General features: G+C 43.1%; 1 pseudogene; it reads left to right on the top strand.

The window, feature by feature from the left end:
* The first annotated feature begins 10,141 nt into the window (after nt 1-10,141).
* Nucleotides 10,142-15,117, top strand: LOC125546711 (annotated as a pseudogene).
* The last annotated feature ends 308 nt before the right edge of the window (nt 15,118-15,425 follow it).

Genomic DNA, 15,425 nt, shown 5'->3' with positions numbered 1-15,425 from the left:
AATCATTATCAGTAAAATATATGAATAGAAGTCAAGGGAGTCAAACTTTACCTCTTTATCCGAGTCACCGACATCCTCTGGCGGTTCTGAAGACTCAGCAGTTTTCTTTCTGGCAGCTCTCTTGATGACCTTGGTCTTAACACGAGGAGCCTTAGCCGTTTTGTCTTGAGATTTCCTTTTCCAGAAGGAGCTACTGGCCTATGAGATTGCACAAAGGGTTATTATAGCAGTGTCAAAGCACAGAAGGATCAGGAAAAGTACAAGGTTAAAGTATTTACCGCTGGCGGTTTGTTGGAGGCATAAAAAGGACGCAGACCAATTTGATTACATATGGTGAGCGGTTCGTCAAGTATTTTCTTTACACCTTCAGTGACTTCATCGTCAGTCAGTTCTATTTCATTAAACCATTATGGATCATTGGTATTGCCGGTATATTCAAACATCAATCCGGGCCGGCGGCTTAAAGGTAGAATGCACCATGAAATCCAACAGCGGACGAGATCAACACCAGTTAAACCGTTGGCAAGGAAAGCCTGGAGTTTGGCGAGTTGAGGTGCATAGGCTTGTCGGTCTTTGGTAGACGATCTCTGCGGTAAAGGGTGATTATTGCTGAGCCGGTGCGGACGGTAGCCCGGTAAAGGATTCTCTTCAGTAGGGGCAGTATTCTGACAGTAGAACCAGGTTTGGTTCCGGTCTTTTGGATGGCTGTGAAGTTTGGCATGAGGAAATTCAACCTCTTTCCTCTTTTGGATCGACACACCGCCAAGTTCAGTATTGGGTCCGTCAGAAAATTCAGTCCGGCGGTTTAAGTGAAAGAGATCTTGAAAGAGGTCGACAGTTGGTTCTTCTTGCAGGTAAACCTCGCAGAATACTTGGAAATCACATATTTTTGGACACAGAATTTGGTCCAATATCTTGAGGATGAAGTTGGAACCTAGCAAGAACATCCCGGAAATTTTTTGATCCGGGAGGACTGAAACCTCGAGCTAAATGTTGCATGAACACAATCACTTCTCCATCTTGAGGCTCAGGAGGGCACTCAGGGCCAGGAACTCGCCAATGGAGGACATTTTTTGAAGCTAAAGTGCCTGTGGTGACATATTCATTGATTTGCGTTTCTGTGATCCGAGATGGAACCCAGTTGCAAGCAGAAAATTGCTTCGTCATCTTACAAAGTCTGTAAAAGGAAAATGGACGGTTTACGATTGGCGGTTCATATGTGTTTGTCAAATGTTAAACCGGCAATTCAAGGTATACGTATGAAGTGAACCAGGCATTGCTATTTAAAGTCTAGATGGCAGTTTAAGAGAGGGCTAATGACATACGAAGGATTATCAATACTAAAGGATAAACCGCCCATTGGAGGCAGAACCCAATCTGAAAATTTGTTAAGTGTTGCGGAAACAAGTTTCATAAGATGGTGATATAATTTTGGATCTACCGTTGTTCAAAAGACAAATTTTTCTGAGCTTTACAATGGTGTTAAACAGAACAGAGAAGGTTCAGATACGGATTTATATAGGAACAGTAAGATGCTGTAGTACAGCAGATTAAAGCTACAGATCCAGCCGCAAGGGGAAACTATCAGGCCTAGCTAGATTCAGTACGATGCTAAAGGAAAAGCAGAGGAAGTGCTGATGAACACTGACGAACACCAAAGAAACTTCGAAACCCTAATGCAGATTTAACAAGTAAAGGGAAGGAGTATTTACCAGAGACACGCAGCGGCGGAGTATCTTAAGAGATCTGGTACGAACAGGGTGATGTAGCGGCCTTGTTGGTGTAGGCTGGAAGATCAACGACGCGGCGGCGGCGATGCTTGAGGTCTTCGGGTCACGAGGAGGAAGACGATGTGAATAGGAAAGGGGGGAAATGGAAGGCACCCCAGTCTTATTTATAAGGGAAGTGGAATAAAATAGGAGCCGCGAAAATCGAGGAGTCGGGAGCGGCAAAAAAGGATGTAGATGTCTCCTCGATCTTCGGGAATTAATTAAAGAGAAAGGAATCTTCATAAATCTTTTTATACAGGGATGACGTCACAATGATTTACTGCGGTGTCAGAGGATGACATCATGGCGGTTCACCAAAGTTCACAGGGAGAAGACAATATGGCAGTTTATGAGAATTGTCAGAAAGTCAAGTAGTTTTTTCTAAAGATTGAAGATTGACATGAACAGGTTCAAATCAATCTGGGGCCTGGTGTTGAGGATATAACCATTAAGGGTAAACCGCCCAGGAGGGGCCGGTTCAACCTCACCTATGCTGAAGCCCAAGGAAACCCAGAAGATGGCGCTTTACGGATAAGGCTTAGAGGCCCAGAGCCCGTAGGCGATTTAGGGCCCATGGTAGTAAACCGCCATGATTGTATAAACTAATATTATAAGATAGGAAAGAGGAGACCGAGGCGGACACTTGTATGAGCTAGCCTCGGGACTCTGTAGACCGGCCGGGGTCCTCCTGAGTATATAAAGGGGTGACCCGGTGGCGATTCAAGAAAGAACAACAACTCGAGAGCCAGACAAAGCGGATTCGCTCCCAGGCCTTCGAAACCCTAGCAATACCAATCACAACTAGACATAGGCTTTTACCTTCATCGAAGGGGCCGAACTAGTATAAACTCCCGTGTCCCCTTGTCCGGTTTAACCCCTTCAAGCTAACCCGTAGCGATGGCTCCGCGACTAAGTCCTTTCACGAGGACATCTGCCATGACAATTCCACGACATTCTTCTTGTTCTTTCTTCTTCTCCCTCCTCCTCTTCCTCCCTCCTCCTCCTCCACCTCCTTCTACTCTTCTTCTTCTAAATGAAAAATAAAACTAATATAAAATAAACTAAAATAAATTAAACTAAAACTAAACTAAACTAAAACTAAAACTAAACTATAACTATAACTATAACTATAACTATAACTATAACTATAACTATAACAAAAACAGAAACTAAACTAAAAGAAACTAAACTAAAAAAAGGGGGAAGAACTCACCTGTAGGGGATCGCCGGTGGAGGAGGCACGGGGCGACCGGTGGATGGGAGGGCGGCCGCTAGAGGAGGCGGCGGCCCGGTGGAGGGGGCGGGACGGGGCGGGGACGGCGACGCAGGGGAGGGGAGGGGGCGGGGTGGCTGGACAGCCTCGGCACGACTGGCCGGAGTGGAAGGGGCGGCGGGGGTGTGGTGGAGGTCGCGACGCCGCAGGGGAGGGGTGCAAGGCGACGGGGCGAGGGCTACGGGGCAAGGGGTGGCGGCGGGTGGTGGGGTGGTGGGGCAAGGGGGCGGCGGGTGGTCGGGGTGACGGGCGAGGGGCGGTGGGTGGGCGAGTGGAGGGGCAAGGGGCGGTGGCGGGTGGCGGTGGTCGTCGAGGAGAGAGTACAGAAACAAAGAGAGAGAAAGAGGGGCGGGGTGGAGCTCGGTCGTTAGTTAGGTCAACTCTTTACCGTCCGCCCTCCTTTGTCATTCACTTTTTTGCTCTTTGTCGTCTGCTAGAAGAAGGCAAAGAGGGGGTCTGTTAGGTTTTTTCTAAGCAGCTTGTTAGTGGGGCCCACCTCTCTCTTTGTCGTCCGCCAGCTGACGACAAAGATTCTTTGCCGTCCGCTAGCAGATGGCAAAGAAATGGCTTATGGCAAAGACATTCTTTGCCATCGGCCAGTTCTTTGCCGTCCGTTTTCTGTAAGCGGACGACAAAGACCTTCTTTGTCGTCAACCAGCAGACGGCAAAGAATTGGTAGACGGCAAATAAGCTAATTCCAGTAGTGTCACTTATTCCAGCCACCCATCCACTTCGTCTTCCTCCAGAAAAAATCACACCAATGCTCAAACCCGTGTTCTTGCTCATCTTGCTGCCATTTTTGTTCTCCTTGATCGGAGCTCCGTTTCTGAAACTGTTCTGGGAGATTGTTCTTTGGTATGTGACTCCTCCAATGGTCCAATTAGTTTTTGTTCTAGTGCTTTATATATTGCAAAAAAATTGTTGTTGTGGTGACCATGTTCTTGAGCTTGCATGTCAAATTTATATGCTCCTAAGTAGTTTTGTTGCATGATATAGCCTCTAGACACTTATAGGAGTAGTTGCTATCAATCTTGTTGAGTTTGGTTCGCTTTTATTTTGAGTCACTAAAATTTTTAGAAATTTTTCAGAGGGAGAAAATGTTTAGGAATATGTTCCGAGATGGTTCCTCGAAGAAGAAATACGCAAGGCCCGCTATACCGGAGTTAGACCTTGAACCGCCGTGGGAGGCTCAAGTGCAACCTTGCGAGTGGTTGTCGGATCACTTCATGAGTCGTGCAGGTTTCAAAGAAGAATTTCATATGTACGTGCGCAACGCCGACCTGGCGGAGTTTGTGTCAGATAAGTGTTTGCAGTACTACAACCTTACCGATTCCTTTGTGCGGAGATTTAAGTATTCTGTCCATCGCAATACACACATTCTATTTTATTTGATCTATATGATAAATCATTTAGCATTGACCTTGAATAATTTAATGATTCATGCAAGATTCCGCAATGGGGCATATGTATTGAACCTCGTAGGTTTGAATGTGTTGATTTCCTTGCTAGCATTACTGTGGATGAAACCAGAACCATAACACAAGCAACTATAGGGAGCATTCATTTTCCCGCATTACATTATTTTGCTCTCTTCATTGGTATATGAATTAATGGTAAACATGACCATAGCCATCTTTGCACTCCTGGTCTTAGCATTTTTAAGAGTGCAGTGATGAGCGATAAACAATTTAATTTGGGGGCTACCATTGCATGCTGATTACATAATAATGCTAAAGATGGAGATTTCTTTGGTGGAATTTATGCCACTCGTTTAGCTACATATCTTGGTGTTCCCATAAGAGAAAATTATGCTCAACTACCACCTGCTTTTCTTGATTATGATGCTATGGAACATTCCCAGTTTCTTGAGAGGAGCGAGTTACCTCTCCAGTACATACTAATTTTTGACAGACGTCGGGTCATCTATGTTACCCTTCCTTCTCCTACCTTCTTTGAGTTTCAGACAAAACAGAGATATTTTATACTTATAGGGAGGAGGCAGACGAATATGAGAGAGCGAGAGAGACAGCTCGCCTCCATGAGGCAGCTCGCCAGGCGGTAGCACCTGCAATCGGGTACAACCCCAGCTACAACACCGGATATTATCCAGGTCTGCCGTTGCCCTAGATCAACTTAGGCCAAAATCCTAAGCTTGGGAGTATGTATCTCTCACCGACATTGCATTCATGTTCACACATTCGCTCCAATAGTCCCTGTTCATCCTTTTTCATTGTATAATCCATGTTAGTTTATTTTTCTTGCTTTCTTCTTGTGTGTTTGAAAAACTTTGATCAAATCCAAAAAAATATTTCTCGCTTCTTTTTAGTTTTTCTTTCTAGTTTAATTAGTTGTAGTATTAAAAGAAAATACAAAAATATTTCTCGTTCTTATTTTGCATGTTGGGAGCTTTCCCGTGTAAATAGTTTTTCTCATTGTTGTTCTACTTTCTTTAGAAAAACAAAAACTCCAAAAATATTTCAGTGTGTTTCTTTGAAATTCTTTTATTTTTCTTTGGGTCGTAAGGATAAGACCACAATGAAAATGTTGAGTGGCTCTCATATGCATTATTGTTGATCTAACAAAGAGCCCATATTACATTGTTTCTCCTTTGAATAAATGTTTGCAGATTAGCTCTTAGTCCAATGCACGTGCACTCTTATTATTATTCACATTGTTCAGTTATGCAAGTGAAAGGCAATAATGACGATATTTGAGAAATGATTGAGGTGGAGAAAAGTTGGTATGAACTCGACCTATTTTGTTTTTGTAAATATGATTAGCTCATCATTCTTGATTCAACCCATTATGAATGAAACATGTTTGCAATTACAATTAGAGATTATAGTTACTCATGCCATGCTTAATTAGCTAGGAGTGGATAATGGTTTATCGTGTGTGCCAAGATGTGGCTTGAACTACGTCGATATTTCCCCAAAGAGGAATGATACAACTCCGTCGTATCTATAATTTTTGATTGTTCCATGCCAATATTATTCAACTTTCATATAATTTTTGGCAACTTTTTATATTATTTTTGGGACTAACATATTGATCTAGTGCCCAGTGCCAGTTCCTGTCTGTTGCATGTTTTGGGTTTCGCAGAATATCCCTATCAAACGGAGTCCAAACGGGATAAAAACGGACGGAGCTTATTTTTGGAAAATATGGAAAATTCGGAAGGAAAATCAACGCGAACCAGTGCCCGAGGTGGTCACGAGGCAGGGGGCGCCCCCCTAGGGCGCGCCCCTACCCTCGTGAGCCCACCGTAAGGCGGTTGACGCTCTTCTTTTGCCGCAAGAAAGCTAATATTCGGAATAAAATCACGGCGAAGGTTTCAGGCCAATCGGAGTTACGGATCTCCATATATATACGAAACGGTGAAACATAGCCTGAACAGAACGCAGAACCAGAGAGAAACAGAGAGATAGATCCAATCTCGGAAGGGCTCTCGCCCCTCCCATGCCATGGAGGCCAAGGACCAGAGGGGAAACCCTTCTCCCATCTAGGGAGGAGGTCAAGGAAGAAGAGGTAGAAGGGGGCTCCTCTCCCCCTCTCCTCCGATGGCGCCGGAATGCCGCCGTGGCCATCATCATCATCACCGCGATCTTCACCAACACCTCCGCCATCTTCACCAACATCTCCATCACCTTCCCCCCTCTATCTACAGCGGTCCACTCTCCCGCAACCCGCTGTACCCTTTACTTGAATATGGTGCTTTATGCTTCATATTATTATCCAATGATGTGTTGCCATCCTATGATGTCTGAGTAGATTTTCGTTGTCCTATCGGTGGTTGATGAATTGCTATGATTGATTTAATTTGCTTGTGGTTATGTTGCTGTCCTTTGGTGCCCATCATATGAGCGCGCGCGTGGATCACACCATAGGATTAGTTGTATGTTGATAGGACTATGTATTGGAGGGCAAGAGTGACAGAAGCTTCAACCTAGCATAGAAATTGATGCATACGGGATTGAAGGGGGACCAATATATCTTAATGCTATGGTTGGGTTTTACCTTAATGAACATTAGTAGTTGCGGATGCTTGCTAATAGTTCCAATCATAAGTGCATAGAATTCCAAGTCAGGGATGACATGCTAGCAGTGGCCTCTCCCACATAATACTTGCTATCGGTCTAGTAAAGTAGTCAATTGCTTAGGGACAATTTCGCAACTCCTACCACCACTTTTCCACACTCGCTATATTTACTTTATTGTTTCTTTATCTAAACAGCCCCTACCTTTTATTTACTTGCTCTTTATTATCTTGCAAACCTATCCAACAACACCTCAAAGTACTTCTAGTTTCATACTTGTTCTAGGTAAAGCGAACGTCAAGCGTGCGCAGAGTTGTATCGGTGGTCGATAGAACTTGAGGGAATATTTGTTCTACCTTTAGCTCCTCATTGGGTTCGACACTCTTACTTATCGAAAACTGTTGCGATCCCCTAACTTGTGGGTTATCAAGGAAGGGGTGATGCAGCACAACTACGATAGGTATTTTCCTCAGTTATGAAACCAAGGTATCAATCTAGTAGGAGAACCAAGCAACACTATGTAAATGGTACCTGCACACAAAGAACAAATACTTGCAACCCGACGCTTATGAGGGGTTGTCAATCCCTCTTTGCAAGTGAAGGCGTAGGAAATTAGCAAGTTGACGAGATAAAATTGTGATAGATTGGATAAATAGATCTTGAATAAAAGCAACATAAAATATGCAAATAAAAAGTGCAGCAAGGTATTTTTGGGTTTTTGGAATAATATATCTAAAAATAAAAGTGAACAAAGATAGATCTCAAAGCAAATATGATAAAGAATAGACCCGGGGGCCGTAGATTTCACTAGTGGCTTCTCTCAAGAAAAATAGCATAGCGGGTAAACAAATTACTGTTGGTCAATTGATATAACTTCAAATAATTATGACGATATCCAGGGAATGATCAATATATAGGCATCACGTCCAAGATTAGTGGACCGACTCCTGCCTACATCTACTACTATTACTCCACACATCAACCGCTATCCAGCATGCATCTAGTGTATTAAATTCATGGAGAAACAGAGTAATGCAATAAAAACGATGACATGATTTAGACAAGATCTAATCATGTAGGAATAGAGCCCATCATGTTATCCTTAATAGCAATGATACATATGTGTCATGTCCCCTTCTGTCACTGGGATTGATCACCGTAAGATCAAACCCATCACAAAGAACCTCTTCCCATGGCAAGAAAAATCGATCTAGTTGGCCTAACTAAACCAAAGATTCAAAGAAGAAATAAGAGGCTATAAGCAATCATGCATATAAGAGATCAAAACTCAAATAACTTTCATGGATAAAATATATCTAATCATAAACTCAAAGTTCATCGGATCCCAACAAACACGCCACAAAAAGAGTTACATCAAATAGATCTCCAAGAGACCATTGTATTGAGAATCAAAAGAGAGAGAGGAAGTCATCTGACTATTAACTACGGACCCGAAGGTCTCTACTAGACTACTCACGCATCATCGGAGAGACACCAATGAGGATGATGAACCCCTCCAAGATGGTGTCTAGATTGGGTCTGGTGTTTCTGGAACTTGCGGCGGTTGGAATTGTGTTTCGTCGACTCCCTAGGGTTTTTGGATTTTCGGGGTATTTATAGAGCAAAGAGCATGTGAGGGAGGCGGCTGAGGTGGGCACAACCCACCAGGGCACGCCTGGGCCCCCAGGCGCGCCCAGGTGGGTTGTGCTCCCCTCGGAGCCCCCCTCTGGTACTTCTTTTGGCCCATCGTGTGTCTTTTGGTCCAGAAAAAATCTCCAAAAGGTTTCACTCATTTGGACTCTGTTTGGTATTGATTTTCTATGAAGTAAAAAACAAGCAAAAAACAACAACTGGCACTGGGCACTATGTCAATAGCTTAGTTCCAAAAAATGATATAAAGTTTCTATAAAATGATTGTAAAACACCCAAGAATGATAATATAACAGCATGGAACAATGAAAAATTATAGATATGTTGGAGACGTATCAGCATCCCCAAGCTTAATTCATGCTCGTCCTCGAGTAGGTAAATGATAAAAAAAGAATTTTTGATGTGGAATGCTGCCTATCATGTTCATCACATATTATTTTCTTTTGTATCATGGACATTTGGACTTTTATATGATTCAAGGCAATTGTCTAGTTTTGATAAGAAGATTTCAATACTCAAGCATATCAACAAGCAACCATGTCTTTCAAAATATCAACTCTAAAGCAAGCTATCCCTAGCCCATTATACTCAATCATTGATCCATTCATGAGACACACTCACATATTAGCTACACCCAATGCTCAAGTACGATCATAGTGCCCCTTAGTTGGTGCTTTATAAGAGAAGATGGAGAGTTAAATAAAAATTAAAATTTCATAAAGTAAAAAAAGAAACGCCCTTCGCAGAGGGAAGTAGGGATTTGTAGAGGTGCCAGAGATCAAAGCGGAAAAATATAGAGATAAAACATTTTGGGTGGCATGCTTTTCCTGTCAATGAAAATGATTGAGCAGTTCCCAATACTTTCCATGCTAGATATATCATAGGCGGTTCCCAAACAGAAAATAAAGTTTATTCCTTTTTCTACCATAGTTTCACATTCCACGGCTAACTGCATCCATGGGTGCCGTCCATACCAACACTTTCCAAGGAATTTATTATTTGACAACATAAAGTAAATTCATTTTTCATTTCGGGACTGGGCATCCCTAATAACTTTGTCGTACTCTCATGCAATGACAAGTGAATAAACACTCGTCTTGAGAATAACACATCTAGCATGGAAAATATCAGTTACCCCCTACCGTTTCATGAGATGTACGGGCACACAAAAGGAAATTTATTTTGAAAATTAGAGATGGCACATACAAATTTCCTAACACTACTGGAAATAGGGAATTTGCCATCAGCCAGCTCTTTGCCATCTGCCAGCTGATGGCAAAGAACGTCTTTGCCATCTGCTTATAAAAAACAGATGGCAAAGAACTGACAGACGGCAAAGAACATGGTTGCCATCAGCCAATTCTTTGCCATCTGCTAGTGGATGGCAAATAATCTTTGCCATCTGCCAGCAGATGGCAAAGAGGTTGGCAAATCCTATGGCCGTCAAGCATGTAACGGCGTACCAGCCCCACCTCTTTGCCATCTGCCAGCAGACGGCAAAGATTCTTTGCCATCTGCTGGCAGATGGCAAAGAGATGGGGTTACTTTTTTCCAGGTAAAAAAAACTGTGGGGTTATCCCCTCCCTCTCTCCCCACCCATCCAGGTAAAAAAAGACGTTCGCATCTCATCCACACACCACCACCTACCTCCTCCCTCTCCGCCTCCTGCGCCCCTTCCTCCCACCCCCATACCCATCCCGCTTCGCCTTCCCCCACCACCCCGACCTCCTCGACCTCTACCTCCCCACCGACCCCTTCTTCGCCCCGCCCCCCATCCCCTCCCCACACGCCTTCCTCCTGCACGACCTCACCGACCGCGTCGCCGCGCTCGAGCTCACGGCCCGCGCGGCCGCCCTGCAACCGGCGCGCTACAAGTACACCTACGCGGCAACGGAGCCCGGCGGCCGGAAGGTCAAGTGGACGGCGGAGGAGAAGCCACGCGGCGGGGGCCGGGCGCTCAAGTGGGAGGCAGAGCTCACCTCCCCAACGACGACGGATTCGACCGCAAGTGGAGGTGGGAGGCCAAGTCCAAGGGCGGCGCCGGAGGCAAGACCAAGACCAAGTGGGGCACCGAGATCAAGGGCAAAGGCTCGTTCGAGCCATGGTCGCATGCCTACACCTGGGAGGAGGACTTCACCGCCTCCGACGACGACGAGGATGAGCTAGAGGTCGAGGAGTGCGGGCCGGAGAAGCCCAAGAAGATCAAGGCCTCCACCAAGGACAAGGAGGTTGACAAGAAGAAGAAGAAGCCGGCGAGGACGTGCGTCCAGATCGAGGAGATCCCCGAGGACAATACTGCCGGCTGCGACGCCATTCGCAAGGTACGGTACTCAGCACAAAAGATGAGATTTTTGTGGGGGTTTGGGTTCTGTGGCCCGATCTGAACGAAATGTGTGATTTCCAGTAGAATTTCCAATAGAACCAAGTTACCTCTCGCTGGATTTGAGAGAAAATTTGGAATTTTAGAGGATGCTAGTGTCCACACTCTAGATATGTGCTTAGTACTGGCTACAGATTAACTGAACTCTGCTCTGAATGATATCAGCTTGAGGATTCTGCTCCCTTGCAATGCACTACTGTCATATGTGTACCGACCGCCTGACATTTGTCTCTCTTTCTGATGATGCAGCCTTTGCCATGGGGAACGGCAAGGGGAAGGCCAAGGAGTTGTCGCCGCAGGATGCCGCGCTGCTCATCCAGATGAACTACAGGGCGCACCTCGCCCACCGCTCCCAGGTGCTCAGCTGCCTGCGCGATCTCGCCGTCGCCAAGGCCAAGCTCAAGGAGCTCCGGTCCCTCTTCTACAACCTCTCCTACAGGCGCCACCTCTCGCACGACCACGAGGAGCGCCAGAGGTTCTCCGAGAAGATCATTGTCCTGCTCCTCACTGTCGAAGCGCTCGAGGTGAGCTCCGTCACGGCCTGTTTACGATTGCCGATTGCTAATTGCTGATTTCCATTGCTGTGCTGTGGATTTGAAATTCAGTTACTGCATACAGTGGTTAACACTACTAGTCGTCAAACCCGTGCGATGCATGGGCTAGTCTTTCTACTATATTTTACCATAAGAATTGGATTTTTTGGGCATTTAATCCATATATAGCAATACGTGATGTCCTAACCAACAGATCCTAAGAATGAACCTTTTCTAAATTATGATTTTCTAGTGCAACGTGTACGCTACTAATCAACAGGTCAAATGGAAAGCACTTTATTCTCTGCATCATATACTCACGCCGGTGTAAAGAACCAAAGGGTTCATAGTTCACCTATATAGACTATGTAGAGGAATCATCTTCCTCAACAAATTCTTTGAGAGTTTGAAAATAAATACAGTATATGTGCTAAGTTAATCCATAAAAAAGGTAAAACAAAAAGAACTATACAAAAGCCAGATTCAGGTATTGCTTTCGAAAAATCTTTAAGCAATGCAACTTACAAAAACAACCATATATTTATCATTGATATTGTTAGTAAAAATTTATCATATATTTCAAAGTTCTCATAGCATCACTTCAAGATGCGAAACCATTTGCAGACATCTTATTATTTATCAAAAAGCACGGTTTCTTTTTTTTGCAGGAATTCTATGCTATTTAGTTTCATAACATTTTGTAATATGAAACTGCCAAAATAAAACTTAGGCGCCACAAATTGGGAAAAGCTCAATATTTTTATTTACAATATATTGTTGCTTATTAACCTCAATCAGCCAAAACAGGTACCAGTGAAACACATCCTTATTAAATAGGCATATGATGTGTAATTTCATAAACTTCTCTAAATATGAAACCGCCGAAATACGATAACCAAGAAAAACTCGTATAGCTCAGAAAGAACGGGCTGCTAATTGCACACCTCGCCCGTCTCATATTCACATATATATGGACTACACAGATACATCATTGATGATATTACAATCAGGTTACAAAAGAACTACTATGTACAGAAGATATCCTACCATCTATATGAGGCTTGGCGTGGGCGTCAAGATGAGTGGCAGCTGATGCGGAATTATTAGAAGAGCACTCGATGCAGCTGGTCATACTCTCACTCAGTATTTCTATGTATCAATATTATGTTGCTAATTATCCCCAACCTGCAGTCAATAGGTATCAGATGAACACTTGCTTATTTATAGAGCTGTAGGTAGGAATCAGTTAAGAGCAGTCGATGCAGCTGGTCATGCTCTATTTAACCTGTAGTTGTCAGAAAAAAATAGTTGTTGTCACATGTGATTCACAGAAAGTTACTGGACATATTTTGTCGGTGCAAAAATTGAATTTGGAGTAGCTTGACCAGCTCGATGTTGACAACTGAAAGGATGCTCCTTCTTGTGATGTTGCTTGTCTAGACACCAGGTTTAATTTATAAGCTCACCAGATCTGACCTGATGATCTCGATTAGATATCCATATGTTGTAGGTGAAAATATTCGGGATTTAATCCTTGGAAAGAAGAACACTATCACATGATAGTATAGAAAACAAATTGAACCCGATCCAAAGTCTTGGTAGATTCAAGGGAAGAAAGAAATTCAGAACAAAAGATTATGAGAAAACAAACCTCATGTAGATGAGAAAACAAACCTTAACAAAACAATTGTGATGCAATACACTCCTTGAGCACATCGGATCGACGCCCGAACTTGCTTGCACAATTTGAGAGCAACATGATTTGTTCCTGGGGCTAAGGAGACCATGGAGATTACATGGCCCGTTGTTGCTTCAGGTTGTTTTCTTAAAGGAGAGAGAAAGAGACGTGGAGAAGGTAGATACTTTTGGGGTGTCCTTGGCTTGTACATGAAAGGACTGTGACCCTTATCTCTTTCGGCTTCTTCTCCTTTTAAGCGCTTTTGTATATCCTTTCATGTTTTTTTTCTAACTTATCTTCACGGTTGTTGATAGGGAGTATCTCACTCGGCTTCTATTTCTTCTATAGCCGTGAAAACTGCGAGTCTTCTAAAAAAAGATAGTTTGTTATTTGTGGACCGTTCAAGAAGTTTTTTCTGGCTGATTTTTTCTTGGTCAAGATTTCAGCCAAGGATTACATGGATTAGATAGAACGGCTCTTATTTTTTGATTAATGTGTAATTTGTTGGGCGTCTATATATAATTAGTATAGCTATAGATAGATACATATAGATAGATAGATAGATGTATACAAAATTACAAATAAAATACAGTATATTATGTTCTCTCTATCATAGTCATATCAGGTATACTGAATAGTGTACATTAAATCTTGATTATATAGCAATATATGTTTCATACTGTCACAGTAATTACAGAAACTATACTCCCCAAAATCAATCCATTGATTGCCATGAGCTTCATAGTATTTCAACCTTATCAGATCAAACTAACACATGGTGTGTTATAGAAAATACTTCTAGATCTGACATAAATAGCTGAGTGGCTGAGTGAATAGCTTACCTGAAGCTGGAGAGACTGATCCCAGTAGCGCACACTCCAAAAGTTGATGCTGGTGACTGCATGCATCTTCTGCCCTTTGTAGCAGCCATTTATCTATAGATGCTGCTAAAATCACATCCCTGGTAATGCTCCTTTCCTCAACTCCACCATAATGTACGGATGGTTATGAATACAGTGGTGCAGACCTCTCTGCATCTAAACTTGAGCACACCTTTTGAACAAAACGTTTTCTAAAATACTCCCCACCATTGACATCAGAATCCATAACGTGTTGGTTCATGATCATCTCCACGTGCCTGCCTCTGCTCAGTCTAGGAGATTTAGAAACAAAGAGCACATGAGAGCATGCTCAACTTCCAATTCCTTTTTTATGTGAACATAATGACCTATACAGTGGTAGTTCGATCAGTGAGAAACTAATAGATGACATGCTCCTTTGCATCAAGTGTTCACCAGTTCATTAATAATGGGACCAATTTATTCTGCTATCCAAAGATGTAAAAAACTGTAACCGGATATATGATATATGGCATCCAAGATTGCAGGTGAGTATATTCGGGAATTAATCCTTGGAGTGAACAACACAATGATAGGACATGATAGAAAACAAATTGAACTCGGACATCATAATAATCTTCACATTTTAGTTGCATCATAATAATCTTCTTCGAGTCTTCTTCTTCTAACTTTCTTCTTTCCCATTTTACAGATTTGCTTAAGATCACGGAAGCTTGGGTTGATGGAGTGCTTGTATTTAGTTTTTGTTTTGACCTTGTGAAACTTGCTACCTATGGATGAAACTGTGTAATATTGATGAAACTATGTGTATGTACGGATGAAACTTGCTACTATTGGTAACATGTATTGGATATATGTGTTCATGACTATTGGTAATATGTGTTGAATATGCTATATTGGTCATATAAATATATTTGTGTTTGATTTTCTGTGAAAATGAATTGATACAAGAAAAAACAAAATTAAATGGGGCAATATAGTCACTTTGCCATCTACTAGCAGATGGTAAAGAGGCCACGTGTCATCTACATGTAAAATTTGGGCTGGCCTATTTGGGCTCTTTGCCATCTGCCAGCAGATGGCAGAGCTCTTTGCCATGTGCTGGCAGACGGCAAAGCATGCAGCCTTTGCCATCTGCTGGCACACGGCAAAGAGCCTGCATACTTTGCCATCTGCTCGCAGACGGCAAAGAGCCTGCAGCCTTTGCCATCTGCTGGCTGACGGAAAAGTATGCCGTTAGCCTTC

This window comes from Triticum urartu, chromosome 3, assembly GCF_003073215.2.
Source record: "Triticum urartu cultivar G1812 chromosome 3, Tu2.1, whole genome shotgun sequence".
In the NCBI taxonomy this organism is placed as follows: Eukaryota; Viridiplantae; Streptophyta; class Magnoliopsida; order Poales; family Poaceae; genus Triticum; species Triticum urartu.
Note: the sequence above shows the minus strand (reverse complement) of the source record. Positions and strands in the feature narration are given on the sequence as shown.